The 13,470-nt window shown below is 42.4% G+C and overlaps 1 protein-coding gene across 1 annotated transcript in view; it reads right to left on the bottom strand.

Annotated features, from left to right (window-relative positions):
* Positions 1 to 13,470, bottom strand: part of Slc16a10 (solute carrier family 16 member 10) — a 97,017-nt gene that overhangs the window by 13,418 nt on the left and 70,129 nt on the right. The window lies entirely within an intron of this gene.

Below are 13,470 nucleotides of genomic sequence, written 5' to 3' on the forward strand. Positions count from 1 at the left end.
AAAAAAAAAAGAGATGTTGGCACCTAACTTTAATTTAGGATGCTGCTGTGAGACCTGGTGCTACATAAACAGAACAGTTCTAGGCTGAAATCTGCACTGGGCAGCTCTGATCTCAGCCTCAACCCCAGCCACCTCCACAGGAAGGGGCTGTCAGGTCTCTCCCTGACCGCCCTCAGGCCTGTAGCTCCTGGCTATTGCTTGACTCCTCCCGTTTCCAAAGTGTTTCTGTACAGCCTTGCTAAAGTCTCTGGGCACTCTTCCATGTTAGACTAGGATTACTCATGGCCTCTTTCAGAGACCCCTCAAGGTCAACACACCCATGCTGAGTTCACCCACCCCTTACAAGTTGCTCTCTTGCATTTTGGTTAACAGTATTATCATCTCACCGACAGCAGTAAAAACCCAATAAAAAAGAAATCTGAGGTTACTCCACTCCTCTCTGCAGATCAGAGTGCCACCAAATGGCAACGGTCTTCTGGCTGAGTGACTCCCACACTCTTCCTTTGGTCTGTTCCCTGTGTTCGGGTTCTTGCCCCTCTCTCCCCCCACACTCTAGCAACCTTCTGACATGCTTCTTGCTTGAGTCCCCTTCCTGATGGCCTAAACTCACAATGAAAGCTCACCTGGCGGCTTACCTTCCCCGGGGTTACAGCCTTTAGACTGTAGTGCAGACTCCTCCTTTGACGATGTTCCCTACTTTGCTACTGTAGCCTCGCCTCCAACTGCCCCTTTAGACAGACCATCCTTTCCCCGTAAGGAGCACTGAAATCGGACAAGCCTAAGCTGGGAGATGCTGAATACAAGCACGCGGAGAACCCCGAGTCACCGGGAGGGGGACATGCAGAACAGCCTAATGCTGAGTGCCGGCTAGGACGATACTTCAGCTGTAAGGTTAACTAAAATATCAAAACATCTCACTTTACTACCTTTTGACTTTTTCTTTACTGTAGCTAACTTAAACTTTTCTAATTTAAATTACACAGTGCCTTGCATTGCATTATTGAAGAGTTCCCTTGTACTTGCAAGCGCATGACAACCACTGCTGAAGGGACCAGGAACTCGCAAAGCTAAGCAAGGACCTCATTCTGGAGGAAAACAGCCCAGTGCAGACAGATGTGCTACAATGGGTGCAGGTTCCCGAGGCTTCTTTAGGGAAGATTACAAAGTGCCCAGTGGATCTCCACCTTCTCCACCCCAGGCGAGGAGAGGAGCGAGCTCTAGCCACAGTAGGCTAAGCAGCGGGTGTTTACTTGGCTCCCCACCAGCCTACCCTTGTCACAGCTTCCACAGACACTGGCTTATACTCAGAAGCCGGAACTTGTCACATAGGAATAGGAACCTAAAATACATTTCTATCACTCTTTGAGTTTTTTACCTTTCCCCACCATCTATTTATAAGAAATAATAAGGTAAGATATTTAAGATTCTTTTGAAAGAGGCTAGGTAATGTGAATGTGAATGTTAGAAGTATACAAAATACATCTATATCTATGATCACTCACATGATCAGTTATGAAACCCACTATTTTGTACAATGAATATACACTAATAATTTTAAATATTTTTATTTAATTTAATATATATTTTCTTTTATATATTATTTTACGTATTAAATTTAATAAAATACAATTTTGCCTTAATTAGAAACAGTTCTTTATTAATAAAGGACACTGCTACATCAAATTTGTGTCAGTATCATGTAAATGAAAAAAGGACGCCAACATGTAAAACTTCTCTACATGCCCCTACAAAACTTCAAACTAAAAGCATGTTTGTTAATTAGGTGAGGGACTGTACAAGATACACTCTGTGGACGCCAGGTCTGCGTCCTACCTCACTGAGGCATCAGTACCAAGGAGGCTTGGCTGAGCCTCTAGGCTGGCTGCTGTCTGACTTAGGAACTTCTGCCTCTTCTCATCTCTGGATACTATCATGTGCTCTGTTTAATGGAAAGCATAGCGTAGGATCAAACTGGTATTTCTAATACTCATGTGGGCAGAGACAGAAATGTATAGAACAAATACTCTCACACTCGGCTAACTCAGGCATAAAGCAAACAGAAAGCTTGCACTAGAACCTAGTATTTATTCAGGAGATATTACTTTGGGATCAGCTGTTTAAAGTTAACTTTACTGGGGCAAGGGGTGCTTCATGGTAGAACAAGTTTAGTTTGTAACAACAATAAGTAAATCGTCTTTTTGAAAAGGGTCTCACTACTTGGTATAGGCTGGCCTCAAACTTCCATGCTGCTAGCTTGACTTAGGAAACAACAAACATCTTTTACAGTGAGCATGTGCGTGGCAGGAGGGATGGGTGCACACACACCTCGGCACATGTGTGGATGTCAGGGGACAACTTTCAACAGTGAGTTCTCTCCTTCCACCACATGCGTTCTGGGGGTGGGACTCAGCTCATCAGGCTTGAGGCGAGTACATTTCCCTGCTGAGCCATCTCCACACTGGCCTTAGCTTTAGACTTTATCTGAATGCATCTTTATGGCAGAAGCATCTATCTTTTACTGAGATGTCGAGTTTAATATGAAAATAAGTACCTCTGGCAACATCTTGAGCATCACTTGCTCATAAAACATTTTTCCATCATTCAAGTAATAACAGTTTTTGCTGACCACAGAAGTTAGTTTTATACTGGGTGAAACTTACCGTTTTGATAGCCAAAGATGACCAAGAACTCACATCATAGAGTATGTATTCATTCTATACCCATGAGTAACCAGACCAAGCATGTCAGTTCACCTTTCCCTAACCATCTTCAACGTGACTAAACAGTGGGTCCTTGTTAGAATCAATGGCATTTCTGATCAGACAACTGAAGGCAAAATAGATTCCATATTTTTTTCAAGGCACAGCTTATGCAAATCAGTCACCACACTAGAATAACCTCTCCCACAGGGGAGTCACAGTGCAGGACACAAGGGGATGGAGGCATCATCCACTGAGGAAACACAGCAAACTGCTTTGGCTCTCAGGTACTCAGGCATGAAAGGAAACTAAAGGGATAGCCACTGTACAACCCAGTGGTGCTATGGCAGAAGCCCGTAGCTGCACACACCTGCAAACCACAAATGCCTTGGGTCAGAAAGGTCCAAACTCTTTCCTCACTCGTGTTATTTGGCTATGAAACAAGATCACTAGCTATCACTGATCCTCCTTCAGACACACATGCACTCTTAGGGGCATAAGTGCCTTTTGCCCACAATCTTCCATATAATGTGTATATAGCCTGCCACATAAAGAATGTGATAGAAGAATTTTAGTGTATATAAGTTAGAATAAGGAATGAAATTACTGAAACCCTTCAAAACAGAAGAAAAAACAAAAATCTGGACAGTGGACTTGAAGCAACAAGTGACCGGCTCTCTATGAAGTGTAGCAAAGGCAGAATGGAGAGGTCACAAGCCACCAGAAGAGCAGCTCCAGAGGACACTGCAGGTCGAGAGAAGGAAGAACAGTCTTTGAAAAATCACAACAAAAAGACAAAAAAACCTAAAACCCCAAATGCTCCGTTTCTGTCACCCACAGCTGTTGCTGCTCACTGTGGTCTCTGGAAGGATGACAAGATTCTGGTCACCGTTTTTCACGGGTTGCCCGGCTTGGGCAATTTTGATTTCTCAGTCATCTATCTGTCCTTGTTCCTGAGATGTGCATCATCAAACTGGAAAGAAAGGTAAGCATGCACATTTGCTTAATTTCTACAGCAAATTCTTCGTGGGGAAAGAAAACCTGTATCTCGAGTTTACATGACTCATCTAAAACTGGGCTAATGAATGCTTTGAAATGTTTGGGTGACTCTGGAATTCAAAGGGGCTTTAACTCCCTACTTCCCCGGGGCAGCTACACCAGAGAGCAAGCAGCCTGAGCCTGAGCCTCCTGCGTCTTGTTTGCACGAGGTTAAGAGTAATTTCTAAAAAGATACTCGTCTTGATGGGCATGGTGGCACACACCCATATCTCAGTACTTGGGAGAGACAGGAGCAGGAGAATTGCCGCAACTTCAAGGCCAGCTTTGTCTACTTAGTTTCAAGCAAGCTATGTGTTTAGTCCTTGTATTAAAAACCTAGAGTAAGGGGCTATAGAGATGGCTCAGGGTTAAGAGGGGTATTTGCTCTTGCAGAGGACCTGGGTTCAGTCCCTAGCACCCATATAGTGGCTCCCAACTGTCAGTAACTTCAGTCCCAGGGGATTTTTGATGTCCTCTTCTGACCTCTCAGGCACCAGGTATATAAGTGGTACATAGACATACATGCAAGAAAACATTCATACACAGAAAATAAGTGAACCTAACAGATAAATAAATTTAAAAGTTAAAAAAAAAAAAAAAAAAACACAAAACTATATGTATTTCCATCTAAAAGTGTTAAAAAGCTATCCCATAATTCTAGAAGAGCATGCAGTTTAAATATATTTTCTTTTTACTGAATGTGACATGGAGAGGAAGCACAATGCTACTGCATGGTCCAAGCCATCTGCAATCTCAAATTCTTCTGCCTCCCGAATTCTGGAGTATAGCCAGCACTATTTCTTTAACAGGCAAAATCAAAGAAAAGAGCCTGGCCCCTTTAAAAGACAAAACAAAACTAAACTGTTCCTTTGAAAGGGAGTAGAAACCTTGCTAAGAGTTAATAGTTAATCTCAGAATTAGTCACAAAGCCACACTTTAAGCTACCCTTTGGCTTCAAAGCTGGATCCTCAGAAATCTGAATGGAATGGGCTTAGTGCTTCGTTTACAATTTTGTTTTCTCTACCTTTGTTTTGGGTTTTTTAAAAAAGGAAATTTAGAAGTAAGGAAGTTTAGCAAGAGAACTACATACTGCCTTTCCTAGCCATGGGAAGTGGTTACAAAGGTGGGCCGAAGTTAGCAGCAGAAATGTATTCTGACAAAATTAAGCCTTTTATACCAAAACACTGAACTACAACTTTATGGACAGGGTAGGAGAGCCAAAGACCCGATAAGCCACAAAATGTCATTTTGGTGTGTTACCTCGGACTAACTAACTGAGATCAACACACAGATGTGCTGAGAAGGACGCCCGTCCCTGCTTGCTGCCACTTTAAGGACTAACATCTTTAGGTTGCCAGGGAGTTGTCCTCAGACTCTGAGTAGCTACTGCTTCCTCAGCAGCTGACTCAGATGGAAGCTGACCTTCGGCCTGCCCTGTGGGGACTCCGGAAGGCATCTCTGCTGATTGTGTTTGTTTTTTAAACAACCAGTCTTTCCATTTCATTTAAATGGGTTTCCACAGTATTGATAATGGCACAGCACCATTAAGACATGAAAAACAACTGGGGGGGGGGGGAGCTTTCTGGAATAAAGATCACTTAATGGATTACTTAATAGATTACTTAATGGGTGGAAGAGAAGAGGATTTTTTTAAAGTCCAATTTTGAAAACATTTTCTAACTAAACATTTTTCTAAAAGCATTTGCTCTTCTCCCTGTTAGTCTTTTAAAAAAGTAACTTCCTGTGAGTAACAAAGACTGTATAATCTTATATTTGTAAATATATTTCTTTGACAGCATCACTTAGATAATATCAAGATTTAGTAAGATTTAGAATTTCTGGTTGACTAATTAACCAAACCCAGTTTGGATTTAGATGCTTGGTAAATAGCATTTAAATGTATTTGAATGGTTGTAGCTCGACCACTTAGCACTCAGATGCCTGAGGGCCCATCTCCAACACTGCAGGAAAATGATAGGTAGTGGCTACTCTGTCACAGGTATTTTGAAAGTTACCAAACAAACACTGTAGGCTGGTATGGTCGCTCACGCTGCCTTAGCCTCAGCCCTCGGAGGTTCAAGCAGTGGAATATGGAACTTTATCGCAGCCTGAGTTGTGCAGGTGTCTCAGAGGGAAAACACACCACCACCATTTCTAGTTCTTTGTGGATGACGAAAGGCATTTAGCCTATTATCTCTAGAGTGTCACTGAGCCCACCCAGCTCTGATTTTGATTTTGTAACATTTCTTCTTTGGCATCCATTCTCGGCACATGAGATTTACACTCTAGGATTCCTAGGTCTTAGTTAGTGCACAGGAACACAATGAGTTGTGAATTCAGTGCTCATCTGTGACTGTCGATGGCACTGGGCTCAGCCACAGAGGACAGTGAGGGTATAAGGAGGAGAACACAAACAGCTGCAGACCTCACAGAGAGGGGTGTGGTGGTGAGCCGGCTTGTTGAGGGCTATCACATTTCCACAGCTCACACTTACCAAGAGAGGAGAGGAGAGGAATATGCTCTTTCAGTTTATTCTTCTTACCTGGTGGTAAAGTCTTCTACTGGTTAAATAAACCAACTGGTGTGGCTATAGTACCTTTTACCAATAGCACATTCACACAAACTTGGAAAAATAGTGCAAAGTGAACAAACACAACAGAAGCCAGCTGAGTTTGGCATCTGCAAGTTAAGACAGACTTCACGCGAAACTCAGAAAGGATGAAATCAGAGCTCTCTACCAAGTCCCTAGGATTCAGGGCAACAATAACTTTACTTTTTTAAATATTCCTGGCAATGATATCAATAAGCCAGATTATCATATAAACCCTTCCAATTAGTTCTATTTCCCCTTGAGTGACAAGATTCATAAATACTGTTATTAAAATATTATTTAGTTAAACCTTTCCTGATTTAGAAGTTTTCTTATTAAGTAAGCTGGGCTTTGTTGCTGCTGCTGCTGCTGTTGTTGCCTAAGTTTGATGGGATCTGGCTTGTTTGGAGTGTCACTATGTGTCATCACAGGCTGGCTTTGAGATTGTGGCCCTCCTCGCACAGCTTCCCAGGTGCACAGACTACAGACACTCACCATCATTTAACTGCTTTCTAGGAATTTCCCAACTAGACCTCTAGCTCTTACCTTCCCATGGCCCCTCCCCTGCTCTCGACATTACTATTCTATGTCTCCCAAATATGATTTGACTACTGTAGGTACTTCATCTACATGGAGAGCATTTGTCCTTTTCAGTCTGCCTTATTTCACTAAATATGATGTCATCAAGTTTCATGTATGTTGTAGCATTTAACCAAATATTACTTTTTTTTTTAAACTTTTCTCTAATATTAGAGGTTCAACTTTTTAATTTTTTTTAACTCACTTGATATCATGCCTGCCTGGCTTGCATGAGGCCTTGGGTTCCATTCCCAGCACCTGTAATCTCAGTGTTTAACCAGTAGAGACAGGAAGAAAGGGAGTTCAAGGTCATCTCGTCCTACACAGACCCAGACCAGGCTGAGATACACAAGACCCTGTCTCAACAACAGCGAGAGAAAACTCCGTGTGTGCAGGGGCAGATTACTCTGGAAAAGAAAGGGACGCAGTGGGGTGGTACCCTGCCCAGGAGCAGGATACAGGATTGCTGTGAAGATGAACGTGATGCAGAGATGAACGTGATGGTGTCTCTGGAGGAGAGGGGAGACAAGGCGTTCTGTGACCCCCAGTGCTGGGCAATTCTAACCCCAGGGTCAGAGAAGGGCCTGGAGCTGAAGAGTGGAGAAGGTAGACCCCAAGAGACAGCTTGTGCTTAAGGAATCAACATCTAGCTAACAATTCTCTTCTGAGGAAAAACTAGTAAGAACAAAGACAGGATTTGTGAAAAGCCCTGAAGGCAGAAGCTTCATAAAGACAGCCATGTGCTCACCTAAACAAAGAATTGATCAAGCAAGCTGACAGCCTACACTCATACTCAAGACATTATAATGAATCACAAATCCAATCATTAATACATAACAGCATTTTGTTATTTGGGGCCTTGTGAGGTTTTGGAACTGGTGACCACACACACACACACACACACACACACACACACACACCTTAAGAGAGTCTGCTATAGCCCACGGTAACCTTGATCCCTGCTTCCACCTCCCAAGTGCTGGGGTAACAGGCATGCTCAGCCTCGCCGGGTAACAGGTCTATTTTAATCTATTTGTAAGCAGTATGTTTTCTAGGTTCCACATTTATTAATCACGCCTTCCCTTCCTATCAAGTTCCTATACTGTACATTTAGTTTTCAAAATGCTCTTTTTAAAAAAATCCCAAGCTCAATGTGTTTTGGTGAATGTTTTGTGAATATACAACTTCACCATTAATGAGTCACAGTAGTAGACAGAGTAAAGATTCCTAGTCTCCTCAAGCAGGAGAACGCTGATGACAAACACTGCCTAAGCTAAAAAAAAAAAAAAAAAAAGAGGAAGAAGAAAGAAAGAAAGAAAGAAAGAAAGAAAGAAAGAAAGAAAGAAAGAGAGAGAGAGAGAAGAGAGAAGAAAAGGAGAAAAGAAAAGAAAAGAAAAGAAAAGAAAAGAAAAGAAAGAAAAGAAAAGAAAAGAAAAGAAAAGAAAAGAAAAGAAAAGAAAAGAAAAGAAAAGAAAAGAAAAGAAAAATAGCAAGAGGCAAATTGGCACTAACCTGAAAAGTCAAATTGCAGCCGATGTTGAGATCTGAAGGGAAATAAATGCAAGGTTAGAAAAGCAAGAAAAGCAAAGATGGCACAGACACCACTGAAAAAAATGCAGCAACACAGCAAGAGGCCATTCACATAGTAACCAGCAAGAAAGCAATACTGGAGGATTTCTAGGAGAGTTTACATACATGGAGGAAAACACATGCTTGGATCCTAGAGTGGCTAAAATTTGTGAAACTTCAACATTCAGGATTTTAATATACTACACAAGAAAAATATAAGTTGGTTAAAAGTGTTTGACCTTTGTTTGGCTTTAAAGACAGATTACAGAAGTTCTATGTCCTAGTCCTCCTAAGTCCTCTAAATCCTAACACAACACAGAGTGTCCTTGCTGTCTGTCACAAAGCTCTGTATTAGAGACACTGTATCCATTCACGCCTGATATCCCCACACCTGGAAAGCTGGAGGCACACAAGAGGCACTCTGAATTTATTCAATGCATGAGTGCTTGAATCTGTTTAACTAAGTTGTAATTAAAACAAGTCACACATAGACAAGGACAAGGGACCCTGACAGAATGGAAAAATCTATCCTAAATACATTTTAAAGCCAGTGTGGAATAGAACCTTGCAACCTGTCAGCAAAGTGGAACTTTTATGTCTTTAAAACCCTTGTCTAACAGTGAGAGGCAGTGGTAATGGTAATAGATGTTGCTTCCCTCAGAAAGAGCTTGTACCTGGGTAGAGTCAGGAAATTTAAGCATAAATAGGCATGGTGGTGCACAAATTTAATCCCAGTACTTGGAGGGGGGTATGGGCATCTCTATGAGTTCAAGGCCAGGCTTAGTGATAGGGAGAGTTGCAGGACAGTCAGGAATACATAGAGAAAATATCTCAAAAAACAAATCAAGAAAGAAAGAGAGAAGGGGGAGGGAGAGAGAAAGGAAAGGAAGGGGAAGAATGGATAAGAAAGAGAGAAGCAGCAATACACCCCTCCTGACCAGTGTGCAGTGACCGTTAGGGGAAAGGAATCTGCTAGGCTGGCAAGATGGCCCCGTGGCTATGAGTGCTTGCCCAATGGCCACAGTTTGATCCCCAGAACCCTCGGTGGAAAGAGAAAACCTACTCCTAAAAGTTCTGCTCTGACCTGCACTTGCACAGTGTGGGCATGCAGCACAGACCCAATGATGAATGAACAACAAGCAGAATAGAAGGGTCTTACTGTGAGCCTGTGCTCTCTGCAGAGATCACTCACATGACAACCTGAGTTCTGAACATATCCAGAAAAGAAGACCGAGGCAACCGTCACTAGCAACGCGGGAGAACTGGGCCCTCTGCTGTGCGTGCCAGGGCAGGATGAAAGCGCGACTTCTTCCTGACACAGTGTGCACTTGACAGTTTAGGCTATAATAAGGTTCTATTTTCCCCGTAGATTTAACAACAACAACAAAACAAAATATTCCACTGATCTATTACTTCTGTGAGAATTTTGGCAAGTAGTTCAGCTTTCTTGTGTTTCGTTCCTCTTCCTGTCCTACCCAGAAAAAGCAGCATTATTACTCCTGCATCACTGTTACATATTTCTGGAGAGCATTTAAATATTTTATTTTTTATTTAAAGATCCTTATTAAAGCTCTTATTTTTTATTTAAGAGATTTTTATTTAAAGCTCTTCAGAATACCAGATTGATTCTTGGCTGTCCCATGCAGCCGTGTAACACTCCTGAGTACACTCTCTAACAATCCCAGGTCTCCTCTGACCAAGTGGAAGCCCCTGATGCTGTGGACACATTCAACAGGATCAGAAAACAAAGGTTAATAAAAACAGGGGCTTAAAAAAATAAAGGGGAAAATAGTATCGATCAATGTTCCATTTGTTTAAAGAGCCCACGGGCTTAAAGCAAATCCTTGCATGGCTCTGAGGACAGACATGCGGAGTTAACTAAACTGTGGCTCTGCCGCCTAGGTGCTGCAGCTGCTCTTGCAGCCACGTTACGCCAAGGATAGCTGACGCGGCTGCAGATGGCTGGGTTGCACAACTGTCCATGTTTCAATTTCATGTCTCCAAAGTGAGTGAGGTTTTTTCCCCAATGTGTTATGAGGGAACATAAAGTTCCTGTCTATAAGCAAGATGCCAAGTAGGGCAGGATAGGAAGGTATAACACGGACAGAATGGGAGAACCATTCAGAAGAAAACAGACAGCCAGGAGAAACAGCTTTTAAACTCTCTGGGTGTCAAAGACTCACTGTGGCTCTAACTAATATGAAGGCTAGTTTCCCTTCTGTTCTGTACTCCTGAGAGTTAGTGACTGCTGATGGCAGGAGCTTCTCAAAGATGTCCTGTAACTTGGGAGTTAAGGTAAAACTGGCTTAAGCAGCTTTCTCCACTGTCCAAAGCGTCCTGGTAAATCAGACAAAAGCAGGTCTCCAAGCAGAACCTTGCAAAGGAGAGATGTTTCAAACTAAGATTCCTAACCCTATTTATCCTGCATCATAACAGTGCATTTTCAGTTTATATAAAAAGTATCAGAGGCCCCCTACTTCATTAGTATAATATAGGAGTGTGAAACTTGAATAAACTTTGATACTAATGGAGGGATTTGCAGCATGAGCAAATATCTGTATTACAATTAAAATCTGCTATTATCCAGAAGCATGGTATATTTTAACAAGTAAAGCCTAATGTATATTTAAATATAAAGGAAGGGAGGGAGAGGAGGGGAGGGGAGGGGAGGGGAGGCAGACAGACAGACAGAAACCCCTGGTGAAACCATTTAGAGCAGGTTACTCTCCCAACACACTAAGTCTGTGGGGCCCTTTGCTGCAGCCGATGGCCTCAGATAAATGTAGGTGACTCTAATCTGAGGTCCTTTACATTCTTACAGTAGTTATTTGTTGATCACATTTAGGTTATGGATCTTACATTTGTATGTGCTCATTTTTGTTATGTTGTGGTTAACACTCACTGTAGAAAGTAAAACTGAACCTAGAGTACTTTGAAGTTCATATTCTGCGTGTGATGGCTATAGGAAGTAACTTTATATGGATTTAATTTTCTCATATTCAGAGGACCTGCCCATTAGAAGAGAGGATATAGGAGGTAGGAATAGGGTCACACCGGCCCTCTTATTCTGTCACTCTAAAACAAGAGCTAGTTCCTTCTGAGTCCTTTCTCTGGTTGCAAACCCTGCCCTAAGCATTAGGGTGGCTGGGTGACCACGGCCTGAGTTCGACGTGAGAGGGATCTGTGGGACAAATGCAATGGGTATCACCCTAGTGTAGCTGGAGAGCAGCTCCAGACCAATTCACAGAGTGAGCCAGGGCTTTCCCACACGTTTGCTACCCATTCCACTCTCAGTTCTGAGCATCAGTCAGTGACCGTCCCTGCCCCGCTTTGTGCTCTGTGCTCTGAGCCCCCACTGAAGTGCTATGCAGCTTCCGAAACAGTTTCACACAATCTATTCTGTGAGAACCGGACCAGAACCTGCCTCTAGGGAAGCCATGGAAAGATGAAAGACTGTTTCCTCTCCTTGCACGGCTCTGCACCACATGATCTGGCTGGAGCGGAGTGACTAGAGCTGCTGGGCTACTCGGGTGTCCCAGCTGTACGATGCCCACGACACGCCCTGATAACATCTGGCACCATCCAAATCAGAACAGTATCTCTTATTTATGTGCTGTTTGCCTTGGAGTGATACTAGTTTTAAAGTACAGCTTGTTTATTCCCAGTTATAAGTGGACTTAGGAATCTACTTAATTGCACTGTTAGCAGGCAAATGATCTACGATCTTACAGCACATAAATGGGCTATCTCTACCAGGTCAAAGTTTCTTTTGGAACCATCTGCCACAAAAACAATCTATTTATATATTTTTCTTTAAAAAAAAAAAAGAAGGAAAGAAAAGAAAAACTAATGCTGGCTGGCTATGATAATGTATGCTATGTCTATAACCCCCATACTTGGGAGGGTGAACTAGAAAGATTAAGAACTTGAAACCAAGTCAGGGATGGCGGCCTACAACTTTAATCCCAGCACTATGGAATCAGAGGCTGGAAGCCAGCCTGGTCTACAGAGGGAGTTCCAGGACAGCCAGGGCTGCCAGAGAGACTCTGTCTCAAACAAACAAACAAATAAAACAAAAAAATTCTGAAACCAGCCTACACAGTAAGATCTTGTCTCAAAACATTTTGTAATAGAGCTAATGAATAACACATTACATGTTTTCCATGTACAAGCCTGCCATCCTGATAAAGACTTCTGTGATTCAAAACCTAAAGCCTAAAAACAAAGCCCAGTGGCCACATTGAGTCAAAGCAAACAGAGCTGAGCTGCTGAGCTGCGGTGTCTCCATTGTAAGAGACACTGACAGCAACTGAAACTAAACGGCCAACAGCATACAGAAGTACCAAAACTCATAGAATCACGGTTATTTCGAGACAGACATGACCCAAGTTATAATGATCTAAGGCCATGCTAAAATTCCTCACCCAAGATCTGTTCCCATAGACACCTCCAGGCTCTGAGGTTTTCAGCTCCTCTAGCGACAGAACTGTCGATCCGTCCTGTGTGTCATAACGGATCTATAAAGTGGGCATCAGAGCAGCAGGTTTCACGTCTCCCCCCCACCCCCCACCAACTGCCAACATTGGTAGTTCCTTCATTATTCTTGGGTTTTCTGAGTTTGAGCTCATGTGTTAAGCATTGAATGAGTTTCACTAGGACATGAATGTAAAGGAGTTTAAAGAGCAAAATGGTAAGACTATAAATACTACATGCGTTGCTTTAGACTTATGCATAATATAGCTATCATCCAGCCAATGTTTGAGCACCTACTGTGTGCTAGACACTATGCTATTTGCTTTGAGAACTATTATCAAACCAAACAGAAAAAGATCCTAATTCCATGGGATTTACCTCCTAGCAAAATATATAGATGTGCAATTATTAAAACAGATTAGATACACAATGGAGTACTACTCAGCCATAAAAAACAATGAATTTATGAAATTCTTGGGCAAATGGATGTATTTGGAGGATATCATCCTTAGTGAGGTAACC

The sequence above is a fragment of the Mus pahari genome, chromosome 9, assembly GCF_900095145.1.
Source record: "Mus pahari chromosome 9, PAHARI_EIJ_v1.1, whole genome shotgun sequence".
NCBI lineage: Eukaryota > Metazoa > Chordata > Mammalia > Rodentia > Muridae > Mus > Mus pahari.